The sequence below is a fragment of the Hylobates moloch genome, unplaced genomic scaffold (genome assembly GCF_009828535.3).
Source record: "Hylobates moloch isolate HMO894 unplaced genomic scaffold, HMol_V3 SCAFFOLD_4, whole genome shotgun sequence".
Classification (NCBI taxonomy): Eukaryota; Metazoa; Chordata; class Mammalia; order Primates; family Hylobatidae; genus Hylobates; species Hylobates moloch.
In genome coordinates, this window is record NW_026652279.1 from 21,968,274 (window position 1) to 21,977,665 (window position 9,392).

At 37.2% G+C, this 9,392-nt stretch overlaps 1 non-coding gene across 1 annotated transcript; it reads right to left on the bottom strand.

Moving 5' to 3' along the window:
• Positions 1 to 997: 997 nt before the first annotated feature.
• On the bottom strand, positions 998 to 1,101 carry LOC116467728 (small nucleolar RNA U13). The gene has a single exon (XR_004247930.1). It is a non-coding gene; the product is annotated as a small nucleolar RNA U13 (small nucleolar RNA).
• Between the last annotated feature and the right edge of the window lie 8,291 nt (positions 1,102 to 9,392).

Genomic DNA, 9,392 nt, shown 5'->3' on the forward strand with positions numbered 1-9,392 from the left:
GTAAGGGCAAGATGTTTTTATGCAGATGATTTTTTATGATAGTAATATATGCCAGTAATATATGGTCTGTGATGAAAATGCAGAAAATACAGAAAAGTCTAGATTAAAAGAAGAAAACGTGATAGCAAGTCAAACCTAAAAGCATGTTGAATAAGCAGCAACCCACATTTGTCCCCCAAAAAGTAAGGTCATTGTAACACTTTTCTCAGAGGAAGAATAAAATATATTAGCACTATGCGCACATCGTTCGCACTGTGATATTTATTAAAGGAGGGTCCAGCAACATATTGACTATAGCAAGTTGTCATAGCTTGTCAGCTATAATTAGAAAAAAAAGAATTGTAAGAAAAATTAAATGAAGATTAGCCACAAAATGCTTGACAGAGGTAAGATTTGGCAGATACCTCGAGACTCTAAATTTGCTAACATTACTAAAGATTCATTTCCAGAAAACCCAGATCTAGAAGAAAGATTCCCATAGTGTAACAGTTTGCATAGGGTGCTTTAGAATATATTTATTTATCGAGACTGACCTGAGAATTGATTCTGGCAAATGTTCATTTTGGAACTACAGCAAAGGGTCAGAGAATTCCTAGAATTCAGAGTTGTACCTTGGATTTTAGAGGGACATTTGAGGCAGAAATGTGAGTAGAATGCAGGAGACTGGACTCTGAACATGACAGGCTCTCGTTTAAAAGATTATTACTAGAAATGAGCAGTCGGGAGTGTCTGTTTCTCTGCTTTTAGTAATTGTTGGAAAGAAAAAATCTAAGACACAAACCATGAGATTCTAAAGAGCAGAAAAAGGATCCAGGGAGCCTGTTAGGTAAGATATTCAGAGATGAAAGAATCTCACCATGACTTCAAATATATGTGCCCCTCACCCCAGTCCTCCTGAAAACCAAGGTGTTTTGTCATTTCTGTGCTGTATTGATTTCCCTTCTAATTTCAACTGCCCTCACACCTGGGAGGAGCAACATTTTTTTCTTTCTTTTTAGGTTAGATGGGTAATGTGCCGACGTGGGAACAAGGTTCAGAGGGTTGAACATCTCACACATGTCATGAACACCCAATTACCATGCTCATGAACTATAGAAGAACCAGAGGAATGGCATTTTCCAATTGCTTCCCTAGACAGGCTGTTACCTGTAAGACCCGTCCCCAGATCCAGAGGCTGCAATGAGCCCTCTGAAACCACTGCTTTGTTGTTCAGTTATCCTAGCCTTTCTCTGTATCACCTCTGCTTCCCTCTATGGCATCTTCAGCCACTAACTCAGGAAAGAAAAATTCCAGGGAAAAAAAAAAAAAAGATTGGTGTGAAACACACACACAAACACCCCACACTTTCAAAGTGCCCCCAGTGACAAGTTAAGCAGTCGTCCAAGATTATGTAAAAAATTCCTGAATCCTGTAAGTCCTGTCCTTTATTCCTTTCTAAGCATGAATAATCCAATTCTCTGATTCCTGGAAAATTATAGGCAATATGTAGAAGGAGAGAAACAAAACTGACTAGTCTCTTTCAGGAAAACTTTCCTGGCCAGGCACGGTGGCTCACACCTGTAATCCCAGCACTTTGGGAGTTCAAGGCAGGTGGATCACCTGAGGTCAGGAGTTTGAGACCAGCCTCACCAACGTGGTGAAACCTTGTCTCTACTAAAAATATAAAAATTAGCCAGGCGTGGTGGCGGGCACCTGTAATCCCAGCTACTCGGGAGGCTGAGGCAGGAGAATTGCTTGAACCTGGGAGGCGGAGGTTGCAGTGAACTGAGATCATGCCATTGCACTCCACCCTGGGCGACAGAGTGAGATTCCATCTCAAAAACAAACAAACAAACTCTCCTGAGCTGACAGTTCATGTTGTCTTTGTTTCTGAAATTTTGTGACCTGAGTCATATTAGACATTTAATATACACTTAAATATTACATGCAAGGGAACATACATTTTGTCACCCACACAAAATAATTTGCTGAAAAAAGAGAGACAAAGTCACTCCCTTAAGCATAGAAGGTGCTTAATAAATTCATTAATTACAAAAAAATCCACAAACCCTAGAATGAAATAATTAGGAAAGGATTAATGTAATTGTATTTTATTATACATGAGCCAGAGTAATTTGATTTTATACTAGTTTTATTTTCCTTTTTAAAAAAATGCATTTTCAATTTTCATTTCTCACATGTAGGCTTCATGAAGAACCACTAAAAAGGAATCAGAGAGATTCATGCTGCCCAGGCAACAAAATCAGCAAACAATGAAAGGCAAACTAGGTGTTGATGGTTAAAAACAGAAATAAATTGTAATCCCTGCTTTTGTTGCTTTGCCACAGAATCATCACCTGCTGCCCACCATTACATTAATTCTTGTCCCTCATACTAGCAACTTTACAGCTGCCCTGTCTCCTTCCACCTTAGTCCAGTGATTTCTTTTTTTTGGGGGGGAGGGGGTGGGGGAGAGATGGGGTCTCGCTATATTGTCCAGGCTGGTCTCGAACTCCTGGGCTCCAGTCATCTTCTCACCTCAGCCTCCCAAAGTGTTGGGATTATTGTAAGTTACCTCAAGTAGGCTGTTTCACTATTGTGCAAGCAAGCCCAAAGATGTACTATTTTGAGAGAACAAAACATTTAAATAAGCATAGCCTTTAAATCATCCAAACTTCTAGTCCCAATTTTGATTCACCCATTTCCTTATTCTCAGAAAAAATTCACATATGGGTCAATCATGTCATACAAGAAAGTAACTCAATGCTCACATTTAATAAACTTAAAAAAAATTGGAGATTTGCTCAGTAATGCTTTTTTCCTTCTTTTAGATTATTAATAAAAACCTATACATTTACTGAGGAAGTATTTAAAATTAATTTTCACTTCATGTATTTGCATTTATACATGTTGCTATTTATGGGCAAAAACTATTCCATGTACAATTAGTGATATTTTTCCCCAAGGAATGAGCTCATGCTTCCACTGAAGAAATTAAACACACACTTTTGATGTATTCACTCTAATTTCAGGATTGATATCCTGAAGAATAAAAATACCCTGTCCAAAACTTGGAGAGTAACTTTGATTTCTTTTTTAATTTCCATTTCATATGTAAGCTCCACCCAAGACTAAGTTCTGCTCCAGGTTCTGATAGTACTGAAATTGCTGTCTCTTTTTTCTAGAGTACGACATAATTCTTACCTAAATGTCAAATAGTCATGGTATTCTTATAAATAACCTTGTTTACAGTAAACTTAATGTATGTTTGGAAAATAATTCATTAAACACTGTAAAATACTAGTGTTGATGACTTCCTTGGGAAGAGTGAAAGAGCTGATTTAGGATTTGGCCATTTGTAGTGACAACCTAGCAAAATAATTAAGGAAAAAACTATTCAAAGTTCCCGTTCCATTGATTTCATTTACAGAATGCCAGCTGGTTCCAGTGCTTCCCTGTTTAAACAAATACTAATTTCAAGCTTTTCGAACAGACCTTGCTTAAGGAAAGTCAGGAATAAAACATGAGCAAGTTATCCTGTATCAAGTACAGGCTACGTGCCTGAGTTTGCAACTGACTCATGAGATTCTGGTGTCTCAAGGTTATCTATTTGATCTCTTATTCTGAGCTATATAATCTTCCAGATTAAATTGCACCAGAAATAATCTGTGTACACCCCAGAGAGTAAATCATCAGAAATATCTCTGCTCTTCCCTTTTTCCACTCTTGCACATGACTTTGCATGTGATTATGTAAAACCTGCAGGCCTGATATTTTCATTATAATCCTGCAATTACAATTATATAACCAGCTTGCCGTTTCCAATTAAAAATATTTTTTTAAGTGACAAAAGTGCCCTACAATAAATGCAATTTATGGTGAAGTGTCCCAGCGATCACACTGGGGGATTCAGAAGCAGAGCTAAAACACTTTCTTCCAACTCTCTGCCCAGTTGATCCATTTATCCCTTTAAAATACATTATGTAGAATCAAAAAATATTTCTGTTCTGAGTATATGGAGGTTCCCTGGGATTTAGGGGATTTCGCTTGAAATAGTTTTTTTTCCACAAGATTTCAGCTTTTGCAGAATTAGCTCTGATATGAATAATATTTTCACATCGTTTCAAACGCATTTAAATTTCTAAAGGTGTTGCTCAAGGAAGCAACTAATGCAAACTTTGTTAACAGGAAAAACCATGTTTAAAATAAAAAATTAAGCACGGCAGGTACCTAAAAGGAGCCTAAAAACAGAAACAGCATTGAACATTTCTAAGAGTTGGAACATGTAAAAATAGGTATGTTAAAAAAAAGTTCAGAAATAGATCCAAATATATGTGGGATAAAAATTGCATTATAAATCAGAATGGAATGAAAATAGGGATAGTTCAATATTTGATATTGAGCTACCTGGGCAGCATTCTAGGGGAAAGCCTATCTTATACCAGGCCAAATTTCAAATGAATAAAAAAAGTAAGGGTAAACACCAAAAACTACCCGAGATCTAGGAGAAAAACAGGATACTTTCTTAATGACCTTGAATATGGTAGATCTTTTCAACTATGAGTCAAATCCAAAAGCCATAAAAGAAAATATTGGTAAATTCAGGTACATAAAAATGAAATTTATTTTATATTTTATTTATAAAAATAAAATTTAATTTTTTTTTTTTTTTTTTTTGAGACGGAGTCTCGCTCTGTCACCCAGGCTGGAGTGCAGTGGCGCAATCTCGGCTCACTGCAAGCTCCGCCTCCCGGGTTCATGCCATTCTCCTGCCTCAGCCTCTCCGAGTAGCTGGGACTACAGGCGCCCGCCACCACGCCCGGCTAATTTTTTTGTATTTTTAGTAGAGACGGGGTTTCACTGTGGTCTCGATCTCCTGACCTCGTGATCCGCCCGCCTCGGCCTCCCAAAGTGCTGGGATTACAAGCGTGAGCCACCGCGCCCGGCCAATAGAATTTATTTTATATAAGATGAGATAAAAATATTTGTAATTCATACTAATAAAGGTCTTATCTTCCTAATACAAAAGAGCTTAAGTTGAGAAGAAATAAACAGCCCAAAAGAAAATCGTACAAGAGGAAAACAATGGGAAAAATTAGATACCATTTTTCTTCATTTGTTCACACACACAAAAAAAGTTTGATGACATCAAGTGGAAAATATTGTTATGTATCACTGTTAAATGCATTAAGTTACTATAAACTTTATGTGTAGGGCATTTTGGCAATATCTACAAAATTACTAATTATTCCTTTGGCTAGCAATTCTACCTCCGCGGATATATTTGTGAAATGACCCTACATAAGATTATTCACTACAGAAATGTTTATTGGAAACAACACAAATATTCATCAGTTGGAGACTAGTCAAAGAAATTATGGTAGCTCCATATAGTGGAATATTATACAGCTGTAAATAAGGGAAAAGGGAAAGGGTCCATGTACTGATTTAGAAAGATCTCCAAGAAATAAATAACATTAAGTGGGTGGTGGGGAAGCAAAGGCACAACAGTGTCTGCAGTATGCTACCTTTTGCATAAAAAGAGACAAGAAAAACTACATTAACATTTGTATCAACCCAATACTACCTAGGAAAAAAGATTTTTTGGTATGTGCTAAACAAACTATGCTTACATGTACACATAATAACATCAGGGCCAGGTGTGGTGGCTCATACCTACAACCCCAGCACTTTGAGAGGCCAACCAGGGGGAGGATGGTTTGAACCCAGGAATTTGAGACCAGCCTAGGCAACACAATAAGACCCCATCCCTTAAAAAAATAAAAATAAAAATTAGTTGGGCATGGTGGTGCGCACCTGTAGTTCCAGCTACTCAGTAGGCTGAGGTGGAAGGATCACTTGAGCCTGGGAGGCTGAGGCTGCAGTTAGCCATGATGGTGCTACTGCACTCCAGCCTGGGCAATGGAGTGAGACCCTACCTCAAGAAAAGAAAAAGAAAAAAGAAAAGAACGTCAGGTGTGCAGCTGTCTGTGTGTGTCTAGGTTGATTGAGAACTAGGTTGATTGGGAACTAGGTAGATGGGGAACAGGGTTGTGAAACAATTTAATTTTCAATAATATGCATATTACCTGTTCAAAAATTAAATCAAACCAATATTTTTCCCTAATCTAAGCCTAGATGATATTTACTTTACTTCTCATTATGTATCTCTTTAATGACACATTCTTTAAAATTATATGTTGTACTAGAAATGTAAGATTAATTAGGTTTGGTTGAAATTCATTATTGAAAGAGTAGGTTACAAAAATTAATCATATTCTTGACATTTCTTACTCAATTTTGGCTTTCTTTGTATAACTCTTCTTTATACTTCTACTTCAAATATAACCCTTCTATGTTGCTTAGAAATATGTGAGAACATTCACTGATCAAGGACCCTAACCTTGTCACTGAAGAATTTTAATCAATTTGAAGTTTTTACGAGCATATAAACGTGTTAAAGTTTTTTTGTTAAAGTTTCATTCTTTATCACGTACATGAAGTTCTACTAAAGAAGTTAATTGGCCATCTGCATTTCTTATCTATTTTTCCTCTTAAAGTGGAATATAAAATCCTACTTTTATCCTAGGATGAAAAATCATTCCTTCAAGTGGTAAGATGTCTTCAGTGCATGCAAGGATATTTTCCTGACTGTGTAAGATTCTCACCAAACACCACCATGTCTCTTTTAGAGATCTTTTGCTTTGTATTTAACAAGAACTCTTTTTTTCTTAGACATGATTAAGGTTTTATTCCAGTTAATCGCAAACACAATTTAACCTTCAGGAGTTCCCTTTTAAAAAGTTTGCTCTTTCACTTCATTCATTATACATCCTCAGCCCACCCTGTAGATGTATTTTGGAACACTTCACCTAATTATTAAGTAATTGTGTGATTTGTTGTTTCATGTTTGTCTTCTGGTAGAATTCAAGGATAGGAACCAAATCTCTCCTATTCACCATGGTTATAGTCCCCATGCCCCAAGAAGTCTAATGAATTGTCTTGTACATAGTAAATTGTCAATATGCAGTATATTTGTTGAACAAATGAATTGCCTTTGTCTTAACATCTTAACATCTATTAAAATTACAAGCTCCTTGAGATTAGAGACTGTTCAAAGGAGTTGGTTTGGTATATAGCTAACACAGTATAGAACCAAATTACATACTTAATTCATTTATCATGAATGAAGCAATCGCAAATCACTGGCAACACTAATATTGACAGACCCCATAATCAACATCCTTGAAGTAATAGAACATTGCTGGCTTGACTAAAAATAATAAAAATTTCAAATTATATTTTGTGTCAAATAATTCTGACAATTTTTATGCTTCACTGAGAATATTAATTAACATTTGCAATGAGGTGTTATCCACTTCCAAGATAGTTCTATATGACCTATATGAAATACAGTTTACCTCCAGTAGGCAGTCTTTTCATAAAGACCAGCAAAATAGAGCGAGGTTTGGATACTAAAAGTATTTACAGTATGTACAAGTGGAAAAAGTATATCATCCATTCAAAACTGTTTAATTTTCCTTGGGTTGTTATAATGACAACTTCCTTAACCTGATAACAGATTTTTAAAAATGTAATCATGTATTTATTTTATGGTTTGCACAAGATGTACCTTTAGTACATCCAGATTTTCATAACCCGTCAAACAGTTTTTCAGTATGTGTTATGGCAGGATATTCTAGAACTGCCAAGAAAAGTAAATTCACAGAGCTGCCTGCAATTCACTAACTATAACAAATTAGCATAAGCAGCCTCATTTTAGAAGGCACGGCTTTTACAAGTTACACAGAAAAATAATGTGGGTTTGCATTTCTATCATTAAAAACTGCCCTTGCCATGAATGGTTACACTGTGAATATTAAACACAGCCCAGATAATCCAATGTAGCTCGTCTGTTTGAGGTGGAACTCCTTAATGAAACATTTGGTTATGATCTGAAGACTAACTAGGAAAACTAGCTAACAAGTACCTATTTTTACGGATTTTTTTCTACTTTAAAAAAAACGCATATCAAATAAAACCTCTCAACACTTGTCAGCTCTCCTGTGAACATACCATATAAATGGACTGGCACCGGCTGCCAGAGAAAACGAAAGGCCAAATTACTCTCTTCCACCCATGCTGTGAAGTTCAGAGAGAAATCTGTCCTAGACCCAAACCACACAGATAGCATACAATGCACCATTTAGCAAGAACGAAAGAATGGATAAAATTCTTCAGATTTCTCTCCACAATAGCAAAGATCTTATTTTGTTAGTCACCATCACAATTTAAAAGGCCTCTGGTGGTTGCTCACGGAAAAAAACAAAGGTATTTTCAAATATCTAATTTGCTTAAGCTCTGTTCATTCTGGCCAAAACTCCAAAAGGCATAAAAACCATGGCTGCAGGCTTACCTTATTCCAAACATATCCGCAGTGCAGTCAGTTGCCAGTGTAATACTAAAGAGGTCTCATCAGTATCTAGAATAAATCAATCAAGGAAGTGAATTTAGAGTCGGGTTTTTGATTCTGGGAAACAATGAAACTGTTTATAACCATCGTGGGAATACTATTTTCGAGCAACCTGGGCAATATAGTGAGACCCTGCCTCAGAAAAAAGAAATGTATCTTTTTACAGAACCGAATACACTATTGGCCAGCTTCGGAATTTTGTGAATGCAGCTGCTTGGAGGGCAGGACCTTCGTTTACCCCTTCCACTCCAACCCGTGGAGAAGGTTACAGGGACTGTCAGTGCCAGCCTGCTTTATGGTGGGCGAGAGAGTGAGGGGGTGGGGGCAGAGATGCAAACTAAATAAGGTTTAAAGAGAAATTAGAAGATCCCTGTCCTGCCATGGACCGTCACAAACAGGCTCTTATTTTTCTGTTGGACTCTAAACTTTAATTTACCCATGTATTCTCTCTTCCTCAAACTCAGAATGTTAAGACTTACCCTTCACCCTCCCACATGCCTCCTCCCCAAGCACTTTCCCACAGGTATTCCCTATTGAAACACAGGTGGTTGCCCATGCTGGAAATTTGCAAATATCCCAGTTACAGCCCTTTTCAATCAATCACCAAGTCCAGGTGAATCTACCTCTTTAATAACTTCAAAGTGTTTCCAGTTTTGTGCATCCCTAAAATGGCCACCTAATCCAGTCCATTCTGGTCTCTTTCTTGGATTTTGATAACAACTTCCTAAATTATCTTCCCACCTCCAAGTTGTTACCACTCCTTTCTAGTCTTTTTTTTTTTTTGAGACAGGGTCCCACTCTGTCACCTAGCCTGGAATGCAGTGCAGCAAACACTGGTCACTTCAGCCTCAGCCTCCAGGGCTCCAGCGATCCTCCCGCCTCCTGAGTAGCTGGAACTACATGCATGCGCCACAATGCCTGGCTAATTTTTGTATTTTTA